The following is an 18,263-nucleotide window of genomic DNA, read 5'->3' on the forward strand; positions in this document are numbered from 1 at the left end:
AGATTTCACCCAACGAGATACTTTCTTGTATATTTTGTTAATATCTAGATATATAGTCTATGTGAGGGTAAGTTATTTCAGTAATATCCTGAGACTTGGAATAATTATTTAGATATACAAGTTTGAATCCTAACATGGCTGCTGGGGAATTCAAAATCAAGTAATTAAGTAAACCTAGAATTTAAAAAACCCCATCTACTCTTAGTCACAGTGAGCATAAAATTAGGATATTGTCTTCAACAGTTCAACAGAGCTTTATTTGTCATTCGGTACCAAGGTACCAAACGAAACTACATAGCAGTCACACACAAAAAAGAACACAAGACACATGACCCCAACACAAACGTCCATCACAGTGACTCCAAACACCCCCTCACTGTGATGGAGGCAACAAAACTTCCACTCTCTTCCCCACGCCCAAGGACAGACAGCTCGTCCCCGACCGACCCGCACAGTCCCCGCAAGGGGATGGAAGTCCCCGCGGCCGAGTCGCACCGGGCGCTGAAACGTCTCGCGGCCGAGCCGCACCGGGCGCTGAAACGTCTCGCGGCCGAGCCGAGCGATGGAAGGCCCCGCGGCCGAGCCGTGCGCAGCTAAGTCCCGTGGCCGAGCCGCGCCGGGCGATGTTAGGCCCCGCGGCCGAGCCGCACCAGGCGATGGAAGGCCCCACGGCCAAGCCGCACCGGGCGATGTTAAGTCCAGCGGCCGAGCCGCACCAGCGATGAAAAGTCCCGCGGCCGAGGCGCGCCGGGCGATGTTAGGCCCCGCAGCCCGGGCACTGTTAAGTCCAGCGGCTGAGCCGCACCAGCGATGAAAAGTCCCACGGCCGAGCCGCACCAGGCGATGTTAGGCCCCGCGGCCAAGCCGCACCGGGCACTGTTAAGTCCAGCGGCCGAGCCGCACCGGGCGATGTTAGGCCCCGCGGCCGAGCCGCACCGGGCGATGGAAGGCCCCGCGGCCAAGCCGCACCGGGCACTGTTAAGTCCAGCGGCCGGGCCGCACCGGGCGATGTTAAGTCCCGCGGCCGAGCCGCACCGGGCGATGGAAGGCCCCGCGGCCGAGCCGCACCCCGCGCCGTGAGGAAGAGACCTAAAAGAGAAAGGTTTCCCCACCCCCCCACCCCCCCACCCACACCACCACCCCCCCACCCCCCACACATACACAACCAAAAAAAAACAAAACCATCCCAACACCGACACACAACAAAAAAAAAAGGAAAAAAGACGAACAGACTGCTAGCGAGCCGCAGCCGTTAAAATCCCATTTGGCTTATTGTATCTTTGTGAAGCAACTCAGCCTTAAATGATTTGTACAATCTGGAAAAGGGGAGAGGCAGGAGAAAGTGTGACAGGAAATAGGTCAACACAGGAGAGGGGGATGTTTTGACAGGCAGAAGATTAGAACAAAGGCCAGTGATAAGTACAGTACGAATGAGACAGGTTAGATGAGTTCCGGATTGTGAAGCCACGCAGAGGAATGTAGCTGGGAGTGGAGAGAAGAAATAGGTGGGGGTACTGGTGGGGCCCAGGAGAGGGAAAGGGGAGGGGGGAGGGGGAGGGAGGGGGGGGAGGAGAGTGGGGGAGGGGTTAGAGAATACCTAGAATTCAATGTTCATACCATTGGGTTGTAAGCTACCCCCAGAGGAATATGTATGTGACCTCACTCTGGCAATGGAGTAGCCCCAGGACCTCCCCCATACCCCACCCCTCTGTTGCCCCCCCCCCACCTGTTCCTTTCCATCCCCTTCCCTAGACTCCCACCTCTCCTCTCCTCTCCACCTCTAGCCCACCCCGTCTAAATGGGCATTTGATTGTCGGCATGGATTTAGGTGTGAAGGGCTTGTTTCTTTGCTGTAATTTATAAAAGAAAATAATGTTTATACATATTAAAGATGCAACATATACAAAATATTCAAGAAAATATAGATGCCAGTATAATAACTTTCTCTGCATTTATTTTATATAATCTGCTTAACAAATCATTTCTTTATCATCTCTCGTTTATCTTCTAAATTTCTAATGAAATTTAATTGTGTTAGGCTTTAAGCTTTAGTGATACAGCGTGGAAATAGGCCCTTCGGTCCACCGAGTCCATGCTGACCAGCGATCACTAGCACTATCCTACGCACGCAAGGGATCATTTACAATTTACGGAAACTGAATAACCTGTAAACCTGTACATCTTTGGAGTGTGGGAGAAAACCGGAGCACTCGGAGAAAACCCACACGGCCGCAGGGAGAACGTACAGACTCGTACAGACAGCACTCGGAGTCAGGATTGAACCCGCATCCCTGGCACTGTGAGGCAGCAACTCTACCGCTGCGCCACCATGTCGCCCAAATGATTTGTCTGAACTTGACAGTGACATACAGGTGTTTCATTGGAGGATGTTTACCCCGTTGTATTCATGGTAAATGCGTGATGTGCTCTGGTTCTTTTCTTGATTATTTTATTTTTCATTCTTTTCCTCATCCTGCATCTGTCAACTCTACCCTGCTGAGTAGATGACTTGCCCTAATGCTTATTCAAATATGCTTTTCAGCTGGGCTCTTGAGACATTAAAAAAAGAGACCTTTTATTTTCTCCTTTCCTGGTGGAAAGCACTAATTTTCTACACTTTATCAACCCGCGATGGCCTGGGTTTTAACAGGCAATCCAATACAAAGCCAAATCCCACCATTGTGTGATTTGACATATAATCATCGTGTCACCACATGGAGCTTTCCTTGGCTGATGATTGGCTTCAATTTTTTTACAGATTTATTCAAAAGTGCAAAATGAAATGTAGTTCTTGCAGAGCCTCTCATTTTCAGTTTGAATCGCTCCCTTTCTTTCATTATAGATCTCTGATCTTGTTGCGTTTCGCTAAAAAAAAGTCCTCTTTTGAAATTACTTTATTAATTATTGCATTCACCTTGATTGTGAATCATGCCCTTGCTGTGCCCCAGTTTTCAGCAGCTGTAACATTTCTCCTTGAACGTGCAGCCTAGTTCAATACTTGCATTAGCCTGCACATGATGGATCCAGAGAGTAATCTCCCTCTTTCCATGCATCAGTTGCACCGTGACACGTTTCGTGTTGGTATTCACGGAGCTACTACAGTTGAAGTAGTGCACTGAACCTATGTCCATTTATGAAGTGAATTAATAATGACATAGCTGCATTACCATATCCTTTCCTTGCTGCCAGCTTTCATCCGGGAAAGGTTTTAATTTACCTTTCGGGTCACTGGGTATGTTAAAGCAAGGAAATCAGCGCTTGGGACTTTATCCAGAAAGGAAAATGCCATTTTAGATCTGAGTATGAATAAACTAAGGTGTGATTTGTCATTCTAAATTGATTTAGCTTCTGTGCAGCTACCAAGAAATATTGTCCTGTTAATGCAATTCTGTATTTTCTTTAATGACAAATACAATTAGGAGAGGCTTCCCTTTTAGCTTGTCTTTATTTTTAGAGCGTAATTTCGAGAATGTTTTGCTTCTGCAGTAAGCCATTGTGCTTTAATGCAGGAGAGGGCTAAAATATTGTGTATTCACTCTATCAGGAGAGAGTAATGGTAATAGATCATTCTGTAAATCTTTTCAAAATCATTATTTCAGCTTGAGTTCTCTGCATCTGGCAAGCTCCACTGAGGGTTCGTCCTGGGGTGAAGGAACATTCACATGCTCAACATGAATCAGTGCTGTGCCCAAGTCAATGTATACTGAATAATGGTGTTGAGATGGGAGGACTGCATATTTACTGTACAGGTTTGTCCACATGGAACAGGAGAAAATAAAATGAAAAAAAAAGTAGGAGCAACAGCATACTGGCACAGTCGATAGAGCAGTTGCATCACGGTGTCAGGGACCTAGGTTATATCCTCACCTTGGATGCTGTCTGTGTGGAGTTTGCACATTCTCCCTGTGACCACAAGAGTTTCCTTTGGGTGCTTCGGAGTCCTCCCAAATCCAAAATATGTGCAGGTTTGTAATTGACCTCTGGTGTGCAGGGAGTGGATGTGAATGTGGAATAACATAGAACTCGTGTGAATGGGTGAATGGTGGTCGGCGTGGACTCGGTGGGCCGAAGGGCCTGTTTCCATGCTGCATCTTTCAGTCAATCAATCAATCCATCAATCAATAAGTGATTAAGAAAGTTACCTTTCTCAAATAAGCACTCTCTCTGGAGATGGCAGAGCTTAAAATGGATAGTGTAGAATGTCAAGTTTCAGTTTCACCTATGGGTTTGCTATAAACTATGATATACATCAGTGGATGATCCCAGTGTGTCAGTTACCTTGAACTTAACCTCAATAAGTAGACAAACATTTATTGGGAGTATAGACTCAGAGATGAATGTACACAAATACTAGAATATTCAATAAATATATTGTTTATCATTCCATCATATTCCTTATATAGCTCAAGTTCAAGTTGACGTTTATTGTAGATAGACACAAAACATTGGAGTAACTCAGTAAGACAGGCAGCATCTCTGGGGAGAAGGAATGGGTGACGTTTCGGGTCGAGGCCCACCTTCAGACTCTTCTTCAAGTTTATTACCACATGCACGAATATGGTGAGGTGTAGCTGCTGCAGCCTCACAGGCACACACTTAGATAATCGCACAAAGACATAAATTACACATAAATTATGCATAAATTTAAAATAAATTGCATGTAAAATACTTGAAGAAAGATGTGCAACAAGCAAGACATGAGTGCAAATACATAATTAAAAAGAAAAACAAGTCCACAGTAATGCAATATCTTGCACAACAAAGCTTTAACGTAAGTGCCCGGGTGTGTACTTGCGGTTTAAAGTATTTTAAGGTGTTAATTTTACAAATATCTTTATTGCAATGATTGTAATAGAACATAAGATAATTTCCATCTTGATGTCTGACTGTAAGGATATGAAAGATTAGACAGCGCTGTCTGATGTTGTACACTGCATGACTCACTGATTGATGCATTCTATGTACTTCATCATTCTCCAATTGTAGTAAAAACAGCCCTGGGTTAAATGTGACTAGTGGAAAAAACTGATGTTATAAATATATTCTTGAGATGCTTCTTTTTAATTTATAAGTTTCAGAATCTGCTGAAGCGTACAAAGTCTCTCTCTCTCTCTCTCTCTCTCTCTCTCTCTCTCTCTCTCTCTCTCTCTCTCTCTCTCTCTCTCTCTCTCTCTCTCTCTCTCTCTCCCCTCTCTATCCTTCACACCCCCTCTTCTTTCTGACATGACTGTATTCTATGTGTTAGAATCACATCTCCATATTGGCAACTAAACCTTTGAAACTTGTTTACATCATCATTAATTTCACATTTTATTACTCCTAACTATTTTTTCATTATTTAATTTTCTGTTTGTCCTGTCCGAGGTGAAATATTATTTTTTCTATATATATTTTTATTCAAGGGAATTCATCTGTAGATGACATTTATGTTGAAATAAACAAGATGCAGTGATCTTTTTTGCCCTTATGGAGATTTTCATTTCCCTTTCTTTATGGAAGTAATAATTTTCCTGTTATAAGGATCATCAAAATGAAAAAGCATTTTCATCAGAACGGCATGAACAGTGTTGCAGATTTCAGATATTGCATTGACATTATTTTAAAGAGCATTTCAAATATATAGCAGTGGATTGAACCAGCACATTACATCGGATATTTGTCGAGATATTTTGAATACTTCAAATACTGTATGTAACAGTGCATTTACCCAGCATATTAATTAGACTGGATAACTGACTTTGGATATTTCAATTGAAACCATTATTTCCAAATGCTAAAATCCATTATAGTTAGTTTGAATAAATACCTCTAAAATGTACAAAATCTAATTCAATGATATTAAATAATTGTCAGACTGTATATAGTTTCTCTGTTGTTTTGTTTCTGGTTACAATTTTCCCATTGGGAGTTCCTTATGTCCGCAGAAATAAATGGGAAATGTTTATCCAATTTTTTTACACGATAATTAGATCTTCCTGTCAAGGATGAGGGGTGATCATAAAGCCAAAAATCATGAGAGCCATAGATCAGGTAGAGGCAGAGTCTCTTGCCCAGAGTAGGGGAATCGAGAACCAGAGGACATTGGTTTAAGGTGAGGAGGGAAAGATAGGAACCTGAGGCGTAACATTTTCACACAAAGGGTGGTGGGTGAATGGAATGAGCTGCCAGAGGAGGTCGTTGAGCCAGGAACTATTGCAATATTTAAGAGACATTTAGTCACATCCATGGATAGGACAGGTTTGGAGGGATATGGGACAAACCCAGGCTGGTGGAACTAGTGTAGACGAGACATGTTGGTTGGTGTGAGCAAGTTGGGCCAAAGGGCCTGTTTCCATGGTGTAACACTCTATGACTCTATGACTCTAATAATTTTGCAACTCTCAACTCCTCAGCCTACTCATTTGCTCAAATCAATTCCACTGATTATCAAATTAATGTTTCTTTTTGATTTAACTATTAGTTTCAATGATTTCAACTCAAAATAAGAACCAGAATGGATAACTTCCAAATGGAAATTGTGTTTCCTATTGAATATTCCTCACCATTTGACGTCATTTCACTTAGCCCACAGATGGCCAATGCAATAACAATCTTGGACTGAAAATTAACTTATCTCTGAACATGAACCAGGAGGTGGAATGGGTCCAACAACTGTAGGAACTCTGAACAATTCTATCAGTTGTTCTTTTAATCCTGCCATGCTTTAATATTTGGTAAATAAAACTAGAGCATATGAACAAGATGAATATAACTAGAGGACATAAAAAGGGAAAATAAAACTAGACACCTTAGATTTAGGGGAATGGTAAAAGGAGATCTGAGTTTGATCTTTTTTCACCTCGAGACCATTGAGTATCTGGAAAGCACAGCCAGGGTAGTGAAAGCAGAGTTACTATAAAAAGTATCCGGATAAGCAGTTATTTTGATCAGGCATAGAATAGTCCAGAAGATACACACGTAATGTTGGAGTAACTCAGCGGGAAAGGCAGCATCTCTGATGAGAAGCAATGGGTGACGGTTCGGGTCGCGACCCTTCTTCAGACTTCTCGACCCGAAACATCACGCATTCCTTTTGTCTGGAGATGCTGCTTGCCCCGCTGAGTTACTCCAGCATTTTGTGTCTATCTTCAGTGTAAACCAGCATCTGCAATTCCTTCCCATACATAAAATAGTCCAGTCCAATTGCTGTGAGATAGGAATCATATGGATATGTTCCCACAGGTTGGTATTTATGTATCTAGGTATCTGATCTGTTTGGATTTGCTCTTGTCTCTGTATTTCCTGACCTACAGAAGGACAGCTAGCATTTCCCTTAAAAAGTCAGTTCATTTAAGTGACTCATTGCTGGATGTCAGATTGGGAGCTGGGAGGGCAGGGCAGGCAGGGTGTTAGTCTTTCCTGCTGTCGGGTGGAAGAGGTGACCTGACACCAACGTCACCTGCAGCAATGAGAAACCAGACCTGAAGTCATTGCTGAATTCAATAGTCTAATGGCCATATCAGATCAGCAAAGGTAGGCACAGCAACTCCTTCACTCTTCATCCTGATCTAGGTACCATTCCAGCTCACTTACTTTGTCGTTTTGAATCTAATTCAGCATTTCATGCCCAAAAATAGTTTACCCTTCAAGTGTACCCCTTCATTCAGTCTAAAGCTAATGTCCAACAATCATTGACATCCAGCCACCATCTCTCCTCTCACCCTTTATGCAGCCTCCTGCCAGAACCTCAACAAATCCCTTTCATCCATCTGTTCAACAGATGCCATTACCCCTATTTCAAATACTCTTTATTCTTTCCTGGCAGGAGAAGAGAACACAGAATTTTAGGCAGTAGCAGGCAATTATCTTTGGACTTCCAGATATGTAGTCATTGGATATAAGGAGAAGGAATCCACAAGGATGCCTGGTGACAAAAATTCAAGCTTAAACAGACCCATTAACAATCGTAGCTGTTGCGTGACTAAGATAAAATAATTACAATTGATTACACGATTAAAATAGTTAATATCAAGTTAACTACAGTTTCAACCAAACTGTTCCACGATAAGAGAAAAACAATATTTTTGAATGGTCCAATGGGAATGCTTTGTCTTTACAATCTCTAAAGATAAAAGTTAGAATTCATATTGTGATCACTTCCCTCTGTGGACTTTCGCTTGCCTGTATCTGTCACTTTGTGCAGCCATATAATCCTCTGATCTCTGTACTCCTCCAATTGTTGCTTCTTATCTATGTCCAATTTCCTTTGCCCTATCATTGGTGGCCATAGCTTTGTTGCTCCACTCAGTTTCTTCATCAGAATAGTTTTTTTAATGAGAATACTGTAAATAAAGAGAAGCCCAGTACTTGGAATGTTAAAAAAAGCCTTTGTAACGATGACCACAAAACTATTGGCTTGTCCTGAAAATGCACCTGCTTCACTAATGGAAATCTGCTTACCTAACTGGTTGGGCTCGTATGTGAATCCTGATCCACAGTAATTTGTTTGACTCTTAACTGCCTTCTGTTGCATCAAGCTACAATGTCACCTCCTGCATCGTCACCCTCTAGAGTTAAGTATGAAAACTGCAAGGCTGGAGGCAGATTCTGACAAGTCATCGTTCCCAGTACATTTAGCCAAGTCAAGTCAAGTCAAATTTATTTGTCACATACACATACACGATGTGCAGTGAAATGAAAGTGGCAATGCCTGCGGATTGTGCACAAAAGAATTACAGTTACAGCATATAATAAGTTAATAAGTTACTAAAAATAAATAGTGTAGACAAAAATTTAGTCTCTGGAGTTATACAAGTTGACAGTCCTGATGGCCTGTGGGAAGAAACTCCGTCTCATCCTCTCCGTTTTCACAGCGTGACAGCGGAGGCGTTTGCCTGATCGTAGCATCTGGAACAGTCCGTTACTGGGGTGGCAGGGGTCCCTCATGATCTTGCTTGCTCTGGATGTGCACCTCCTGATGCATAGGTCCTGCAGGGGGACGAGTGTAGTTCCCATGGTGCGTTCTGCCGAATGCACTACTCTCTGCAGGGCCATCCTGTCCTGGGCAGTGCTGTTCCCAAACCAGACTGTAATGTTGCCGGACAGGATGCTCTCTACAGCCCCAGAGTAGAAGCAATGAAGGATCCTCAGAGACACTCTGAATTTCCTCAGTTGCCTGAGGTGGTAAAGGCGCTGCTTTGCCTTACCCACCAGTGCGGCAATGTGCGTTGCCCACGTCAGATCCTCTGTGATGCGGACTCCCAAGTATTTAAAACTGCTCACCCTATCCACTGTAGACCCATTTATCTCCAGTGGCGTGTACGTCCTTGGATGTTTAGCCCTTCTGAAGTCCACAATCAGCTCCTTCGTTTTAGTGACATTCAAGAGGAGGCTATTGTCCTGACACCAGAGTGCCAGATCAGCCACCTCCTCCCGGTAGGCCTTCTCACAGGCCTGGAGTACTGTGTGCAGTTTTGGTCTCCAAATTTGAGGAAGGATATTCTTGCTATGGAGGGCGTGCAGCGTAGGTTCACTAGGTTAATTCCCGGAATGGCGGGACTGTCGTATGTTGAAAGGCTGGAGCGATTGGGCTTGTATACACTGGAATTTAGAAGGATGAGGGGGGATCTTATTGAAACATATAAGATAATTAGGGGATTGGACACATTAGAGGCAGATAACATGTTCCCAATGTTGGGGGAGTCCAGAACAAGGGGCCACAGTTTAAGAATAAGGGGTAGGCCATTTAGAACGGAGATGAGGAAGAACTTTTTCAGTCAGAGGGTGGTGAAGGTGTGGAATTCTCTGCCTCAGAAGGCAGTGGAGGCCAGTTCGTTGGATGCTTTCAAGAGAGAGCTGGATAGAGCTCTTAAGGATAGCGGAGTGAGGGGGTATGGGGAGAAGGCAGGAACGGGGTACTGATTGAGAGTGATCAGCCATGATCGCATTGAATGGCGGTGCTGGCTCGAAGGGCTGAATGGCCTACTCCTGCACCTATTGTCTATTGTCTATTGTCTATTGTCATCGTTGTTGGAGATCCGGCCCACCACCATAGTGGCATCAGCAAACTTGATGATGGAGTTTGAGCTGAACCTGGCCCCACAGTCATGTGTACAGGGAGTACAGTAGGGGGCTAAGGACGTAACCCTGGGGGGATCCTATGTTCAGGGTGAGGGAGCTAGATGTGTGTTCCCCCATCCTGACCACTTGGGCCTGGTGGTGAGAAAGTCCAGGACCCAGGCACACAGAGGGGTGCTAAGCCCCAGTTCCAGCAGCTTCTCAACCAGTCTGCTGGGGACTATTGTGTTGAATGCTGAACTAAAGTCAATGAACAGCATCCTCACATAGCCCCCCTGGCTGTCCAGATGAAAGAGAGCGGTGTGTAGAACCTGGGAGACCGCATCATCCGTGGACCTGTTCGGACGGTATGCGAACTGTAGCGGGTCCATGTTGCGAGGAAGGAGGGCGCAGATGTGCTTCTTGACTAGCCTCTCAAAGCATTTCATGACAACCGAGGTGAGGGCCACCGGTCGGTAGTCATTTAAACACGCTGGAGAGGCATTCTTTGGCACCGGTACAATGATGGATCTTTTGAAGCATGCAGGGACCACGGACTTGGCCAAGGAGAGGTTGAATATTGTGGTGAGCACTGGAGCAAGCTGAGTAGCACAAGACTTTAGTACTTGCCCAGATATGCCATCTGGGCCTCCAGCTTTCCTCGTGTTCACACGCGTCAGAGCCCACCTCACCTCATGCTCGGACACCGAGAATGTGTGCACATCCCCGGCGGTGGATCCCCCTCCAGCCTCGCTAACCAGCGCCCCGTCCATGTTGTTTTTAGACGGCGAGCTAGGGGTGATGTTACCCGTCTCGAACCGTGCATAAAAAGAGTTCAGGTCATCAGCTAAGGAGGAGCCGGCACTTCCGGTTGAGGGGGTGCTGGACCTGTAGCTAGTTATTGTCCGTAGCCCCTGCCAAAGGCGCCTGGTGTCCTGCTGCTCCATCTGTGACTCCATCTTGTCCCGGTATCTCCTTTTTGCATCCTTCACTGCCTTTCGCAGTCGGTAGGACTCTCTCTTGTAGTTGTCCATGTTGCCGGATGCCAGGCCAGAGTTGTAAGCAGCGGTGCGAGCATTCAAGGCCACGCGAATAGACCTGTCCACCCAGGGTTTTTGGTTAGGGAAGATCCTGACCCTTACCGTGGGGATGATGGTATCGGCTATTGTGGCAATGAAGTCCGTAACCGCTTCCGCAAACTCACTGACGTCTCTGGAACTTTCTTGGAACATATTCCAGTCGACATCGCCCAGTGCATCCTGCAGCATGGCCTCTGAATGGTCAGACCACCGCTTTACGTCCCTCGTCACTGTCGCTTCCCGTACTATCCGTTGTTTATACTCCGGCAGCAGGAAAATGGCAGCGTGGTCAGATTTCCCAAAAGGAGGGAGAGAAATGGCCTTGTAGCCTTTCCTGAACGGCGTGTAACAGTGGTCCAAAATTCTATCCCCCCTGGTGACACACGTGGCATCCCTGAACCCACTCCTACACGTACATGGTCAGGCTGAAGTTCAGTTCTGTGTGCCTGTGCATATTTTCTATCTAAAAAGCATGTTTTTAATCACACTTTAGTGTACTTTCCCTCTCTCTCCATCCTTCCCCCACCCTAGTCGACTTGCTAGTTTCACTGTTCATATCCCTACATTATCACCTCTTTCACAGCCAACAATGGACCATTGTGGGTTCCACCTTTCCTCGGTCATTGGTGCTGGCTCTGATTTGTTCTGTACCTTTTCATATGTTTAGTTTCCTACTTGCCTGACTCTCAGTCCGAAGAAGGGGCTCGACCCGAAACGTCACCTGTTCCTTTTCTCCAGAGATGCTGCCGGACCCGTTGAGTTACTCCAGCATTTTGTGTCTATCTGGTGCAAACCAGCATCTGCAGTTCCTTCCTACACTTAGTGTCTTCTATTCTCATTACAAGTCCCTGGATACAGTTTATAAAAAGTAAACTCTGTCTACTACTCTCCTTGATCTCTGGAGATTCTGTGGACGCCCTTTCATCTCACAACTCCCAGCTACAAGCTGCACTCCTAGCAACTCAGATTTGAATCTGTCAATATCCAAGTTCTGGCTTTCTGATAGAGGTGCAAGGGGAAAAAGGAACTGAGGCAGGTTACAGACACAAATCCAATAGAGAGATTGATGGACAAAGGACCTAACACAGGGATTCAACATCAAAAATTGCCCTGGCCAAGATTCTGCTGTAAGGACATATTTTGATGCAATATTTAATTTCAAGGACTATTGCTTTAAACTTGCAGCAACTGTTTCAAGACAAATTATAAACAGAGGAAAACGCATGATCAAATCCATCATTTGTCTACTTCTTTCTGACAAGCACTTTTTAAATATTACTTCCATCTCATTATGTCTGTTTGAATGATGAATTTGTTTGGCGTGATGGTTTATTCTAGTCCTTGGTTCATTTGGTCTGTGCTATATGACACAGTATTTTGCATTGTGCAAAACTGGCCCTTTGTGTATCAAATGCAGTCAGTTTTTTTAATCACAGGGGAGATTCACAAGATAATTCACCACATTATTCAGGAAAATTAGCTTTAATCTGTTTATCCTAATTGTAAGTGACATGTCTGGTGCTCAGGAAAGACAAAGTATACCATCAAAATTGTTTCATCCGCTGCCTGGGGGTTAGTTATTTATTCCATTGTTGCACTGACACTTTTGCTCTCTCTCTCTCATCCATCACCAACTCTGGTTATGCTATCAGCTTGAGTGGCTCTCAATGACACAGCCTGCCCTGTATCGTGACCTGTCGTTCATGTTCCTGCTGTTAAGGGAAATGTCTGGCAAATGAAGCTTAGCTCAGGCTCCGGACCGTGGCTGTGGCAGGCCGCCTTAGCCAAATAGTAAGAAACCACTTGGAGCATAAAGTTACATGAAATACCAATCCAGTGCCGTGCCAAGCAAGGTTTAACTGGTTGGAGCCACAAGTAAGTGAGGATGCTGGTTTGCAACATAAGACACAAAGTGCTGGAGTAACTCAGCGGGTCAGGCAGCATCTCCAGAGAACATGGATATGTGATGTTTTGAATCAGGTCTAAAGAAGGGTCCTGATCCAAAACGATAATATATATATGTTCTCCAGAGATAATAATCTGCCTCCTTGTTCTTGTCACCAAAGTGGATAACCTCACATTTATCTACATTATACTGCATCTGCCATGCATATGCCCACTCACTCAACCTGTCCACGTCACCTTGCAACCTCCTAGCATCCTCTTTGCAGCTCACACTGCCACCCAGCTTGTGACATTTGCCAATTTGCTAGTCTTAGTTTTAATCCCATCATCTAAATCATGAATACATACTGTAAATTGTTGCGGCCCCAGCACCGAGCATTGCGACACTCCACTCGCCACTGCCTACCAATCTGACAGGGACCCGTTTATTCTTACTCTTTGTTTCCTATCTGCCAACCACTCTATCCATGTCAATACCCTACCGCTAATACCATGTGCTCTAATTTTGCCCACTAATCTCCTGTGTGGGATCTTATCAAAGGCTTTCTGAAAGTCCAGATACACTACATCAACTGGCTCTCCTTCATCCAGTTTACTTGTTACATCCTCAAAAAATTCCAGAAGATTAGTCAAGCAGGATTTCCCCTTCATGAATCCATGTTGACAGACCAATCCTTTTACTGCTATCCAAATGCACCGTTATTACTTCTTTAATCATTGACTCCAGCATCTTCCCCATCTTAGATGTCAGGCTAACTGGTCTATAATTCGCTGTTTTCTCTTGCTCCTTTCTTGAAAAATGGAATAACATTAGCTACCCTCCAATCCACAGGAACTGATCCTGAATTTATAGAACATTAGAAAATGATCAATGCGTCCACGATTTCTAGAGCCACCTCCTTGAGTACCCTGGGATGCAGACCATCAGGCCCTGGGGATTTATCAGCCTTCAGTCTCATCAGTCTACCAAAATTCTATTTCTCGCCTAATGCAAATTTCTTTCAGTTCCTCTGTCTCCCTAGATCCTCCGTCCTCTAGTACATCTGGGAGATTGTTTGTGTCTTCCTTAGTGAAGACAGAACCAAAGTAGTCGTTCAACTCTTGTGCCATTTCCTTGTTCCCCATAATAATTTCATCTATTTCTGCCTTCAGGGGACCCACATTTGTCTTTACTAATCTTTTTCTCTTAACATACCTAAAGAAACTTTTACTATCCTTCTTTATATTCAGGCCAGGTTACCCTCATACTTCATCTTTTCACCCCATATTGCTCTTTTTGTTACCTTCTGTTTTCCTTTGAAAGTTTCCCAATCCTCTGGCTTCCCGCTACTCTTTGCGATGTTATACACCTTTTCTTTTAGTTTTATTCCATCTCTAACTTCCCTTGTCAACCACAGTTGCCTCTTACTCCCCTTAGAATCTTTCTTCCTGTTTGGAATGAAATGATCCTGCATCTTCTGGATTATGCCCAGAAATTCCTGCCACTGCTGTTCCACCACCATTCCTGCTAGGATCCTTTTCCAGTCGACCTTGGCCAGCTCCTCTCTCATGCCTTCATAGTCCCCTTTGTTCAACTGCAACACTGACACTTCTGATTTAACCTTCTCCATCTCAAATTGCAGATCAGAACTAATCATATTATGGTCACTACCTCCAAGCGGTTCCTTTACCTTGAGTTCCCTTATTAAATCTGGTTCATTGGACTACACTAAATCCAGAATTGCCTTCTCTCTGGTAGGTTCCAGTACAAGCTGTTCTAAGAATCCATCTCGGAGGAACTCTACAAACTCCCTTTCTTGGGGTCCAGAACCAACCTGATTTTCCCAGTCTACCTGAATATTGAAATCTCCCATAACCACAGAGGCATTACCTTTATTTCATACCAATTTTAACTCCTGCTACAACTTACACCCTATATCCAGTCTACTGTTAGGGGGCCTGTAGATAACTCCCATTAGTGTCTTCTTACTTTTACAATTCCTCAATTCTATACACAGCGACTCTACATCATCAGTCCCTATGTCACCCCTCGCAAGGGACTGAATTTCATCCCTCACCAACAGAGTTACCCCAACTCCTCTGCCCACCTGCCTGTCCTTTCTGTACGACGTATAGCCCTGAATATTCAGTTCCCAGTCCCGATCCTCCTGCAGCCATGTCTCTGTAATCCCCACAATGTCATATCTACCAATTTCTAACTGAGCCTCAAGCTCATCCACTTTACTTCTTATACTTTGCACATTCATATATAATACTTTTAATCCATTACGCACCTCACCTTTCACATCGATTCCTATTTCACTTGGCCATACTCTCCTATCCCTTTGTGAGCATTCAGCCCCATTAATTCTGGTGTTTTTCTTAACTTTTCCTATACTCTCTTTCCCTTTAACTCCATCCTTGTATTTCTAATTTGTCTCCTCCCCCCCCACTATTTGTTGCTCTAGAAAATCTTATATAACCAGGACCATATATAAGCTAGCATTTTATTAACATCTCTATATATGTATATATTAAAGGTTGAAGAATTAATTCTGATGCAAAGATTCTGCCAAAACGCACAGTGAGTCAGGTATTTAAAATATTGGATTGATTTATTCCAAATCCAGTTGAAAAAGCATGTTGTGGTGTTGCAGAGAAGAGCAATTTTCCTTTGAGTTATGTTTTAGTGAATATATTTTCCAATTTATTTAATCTCAGAGCTGCATAGTTTAAACATCTGCTTTTCCTCACCCTGAGTGTTGCAATCAGCATTCAGAGAGAGCAGGACCAATGCGGGCTGTGGCTCCGTTATTCTTTAGCATGGCGCGACATCATGAAGTTATTCATCAATCAATGTTTTTCAGGAAGCTACCACTGTCGGAAACTCAACAGATGTTTACGTTGCATAAAGTAATGAAAGTGATTGATGGCAGTAAAGTCTTCAATCTGCATATTGTGTTTTTGACTTCATTTAAGAATAATTGGCTGACTGATTAGAGTTAGGTGTGCACTTTGAGGAAAGCTGTTATAGGGCATTGGATGTTCCCTGCAGTACAATCAGCATTTGGTTGTTCTCCATGGTGGAGAACATCACACGGTGAACTCTGAATGTAGTATACCAGAATGGAAGAGGTACAAACGGATTCCTGCTTCATCTGGAAAGATTGTTTGGGTCTCGAGAAGGTGGGAAGGGAAGAGTGAAAGAGTCAGTGTGGCAAATCCTGTGGTTGAATAGGAAAATGACTTGAGATGGTTGGTGGGAACGGAAAGGCATTCTAGGAAGTTACTTGGGGAGAAGTTCCTTCTAAATGCAGAAAATGGAGGGGAGTATGTCTGGTGTGGGAACTTATTCTGTTGAAGATATTCTGTTGAGCACAGTGGCTGGTGGGGTGGAAGGTTCTTGCTCTGTCCAGGGTGTGGGTGGTTGAGAGTAGAGGTGTTGTGAATAGATAAGGTGTGGACATGGGCTCTGCCCACCGTGGACTTGATTCAGGGAGAAGGAAAGCACTTGAGTTGAGTTAAGTTTATTGTCTGAGGTACAGTGTAACGAGGTACAGTGAAAGGCTTCTGTTGTGTGTTAATCAGTCAGCAAACCCACTGACTCCCACAACCATCTCGACTACACTTCTTCCCATCCTGCTTCCTGCAAAGACTCTATCCCCTGCTCCCAATTCCTCCGTCTACGCCGCATCTGTGCCCAAGATGAGGTGTTCCATACTGGAACATCCGAGAAGAATGAGATGTTCTCATTCTTTTGGGAACAGGGGTTCCTCTCTCCCATCATAGATGAGGTCCTCACTCGTGTCTCCTCGGTACCCTGCAGCTCCGCCCTTGCTCCCCCTAGTCGCAACAAAGGCAGAGTCCCCCTAGTCCTTACCTTCCACCCCATCTACCATCCCATACAACATATAATCCTACGAAATTTCCGAAACCTCCAACGGGATCCCACCACTAGCCACATTTTCCCAGCCCCACCCCTTTCTGCCTTCCACAGAGACCGTTCCCTCCGCAACTCCCTGGTTAACTCAAACCAAACCACCCAAACCACCACCTCCCCAGGTACCTTTCTCTGCAACCAGAGAAGATGCAGCACCTGTCGCTATACTTCCTCCCTCGACTCTGTCCAGGGACCCTGACAGTCCTTTCAGGTTAGGCAGAGGTTCACTTGCACCTCCTCCGACCTCATCTACTGTATCCATTGTTCAAGATGTGGACGCTTATACATTGGTGAGACCAAACGCAGACTGGGCAATCGTTTCGCGGAACACCTTCACTCAGCCCACGTGAACCAACCTGATCTCCTGGTTGCTGGACACTTTAATTCTCCTTCCCATTCCTGCACAGACTTTTCTGTCCTCGGTCTCCTCCATTGTCAGAGTGAGGCTAAACGAAAATTGGAGAAACAGCATCCCATATTTTGCTTGGGCAGCTTACAGCCCAGTGGTATGAATATTGATTTCTCTCACTTCAGGTAGCCCCGGCATTCCCTCTCTCTATCCCTCCCCCACCCAAGTTGCACTAGCTTCTCATTTTCACCCGGCAAACAGCTTACAATGGTCTGTTTCCTTTTTCATCCTTACTTTTTTGCATATCTTTCATTCATTGTTCTTTATCTCTCCACATCACCATCTATATCTCTTGTTTCCCTTATCCCTAACCAGTCTGAGGAAGGGTCTCGACCCAAAACGTCACCCATTCATTCTCTCCAGAGATGCTGCCTGTCCCGCTGAGTTACCCCAGCTTTTTGTGTCTATCAGCGGAAAGACAATACATGATTACAATCGAGCCATCCACACTTCAGAAGTGCCTGTGCAGAAAGATGGGGGTGACTTACATTTTTAATCCACTAAGTTTATCTACATTTTTTAAGTTGTTTCTGTGTTTTTAAGTATTTATGTTTTAAAAATTTTTAATTCAAAATTATATAAACAAAACTTATTTTCATTGAGTTTTATTAGATTGTGAATATTTTTCAGTATCAGAGACATGCAGAATCATTCAAAGTTCTTCTCAGGTTTGATTAACGTTCTTGCTACAGCTTTATGGGGTGGGACTTTAATGTAGGTAAGTGTGAGGTTATTCACTTTGGAAGTAAGAATAGAAAGGCAGATTATTATCTGAATGGTGTCAAGTTAGGAGGAGGGGGAGTTCAACGAGATCTGGGTGTCCTAGTGCATCAGTCAATGAAAGGAAGCATGCAGGTTCAGCAGGCAGTGAAGAAAGCCAATGGAATGTTGGCCTTCGTAACAAGAGGAGTTGAGT

The sequence above is a fragment of the Rhinoraja longicauda genome, chromosome 14 (genome assembly GCF_053455715.1).
Source record: "Rhinoraja longicauda isolate Sanriku21f chromosome 14, sRhiLon1.1, whole genome shotgun sequence".
NCBI lineage: Eukaryota > Metazoa > Chordata > Chondrichthyes > Rajiformes > Arhynchobatidae > Rhinoraja > Rhinoraja longicauda.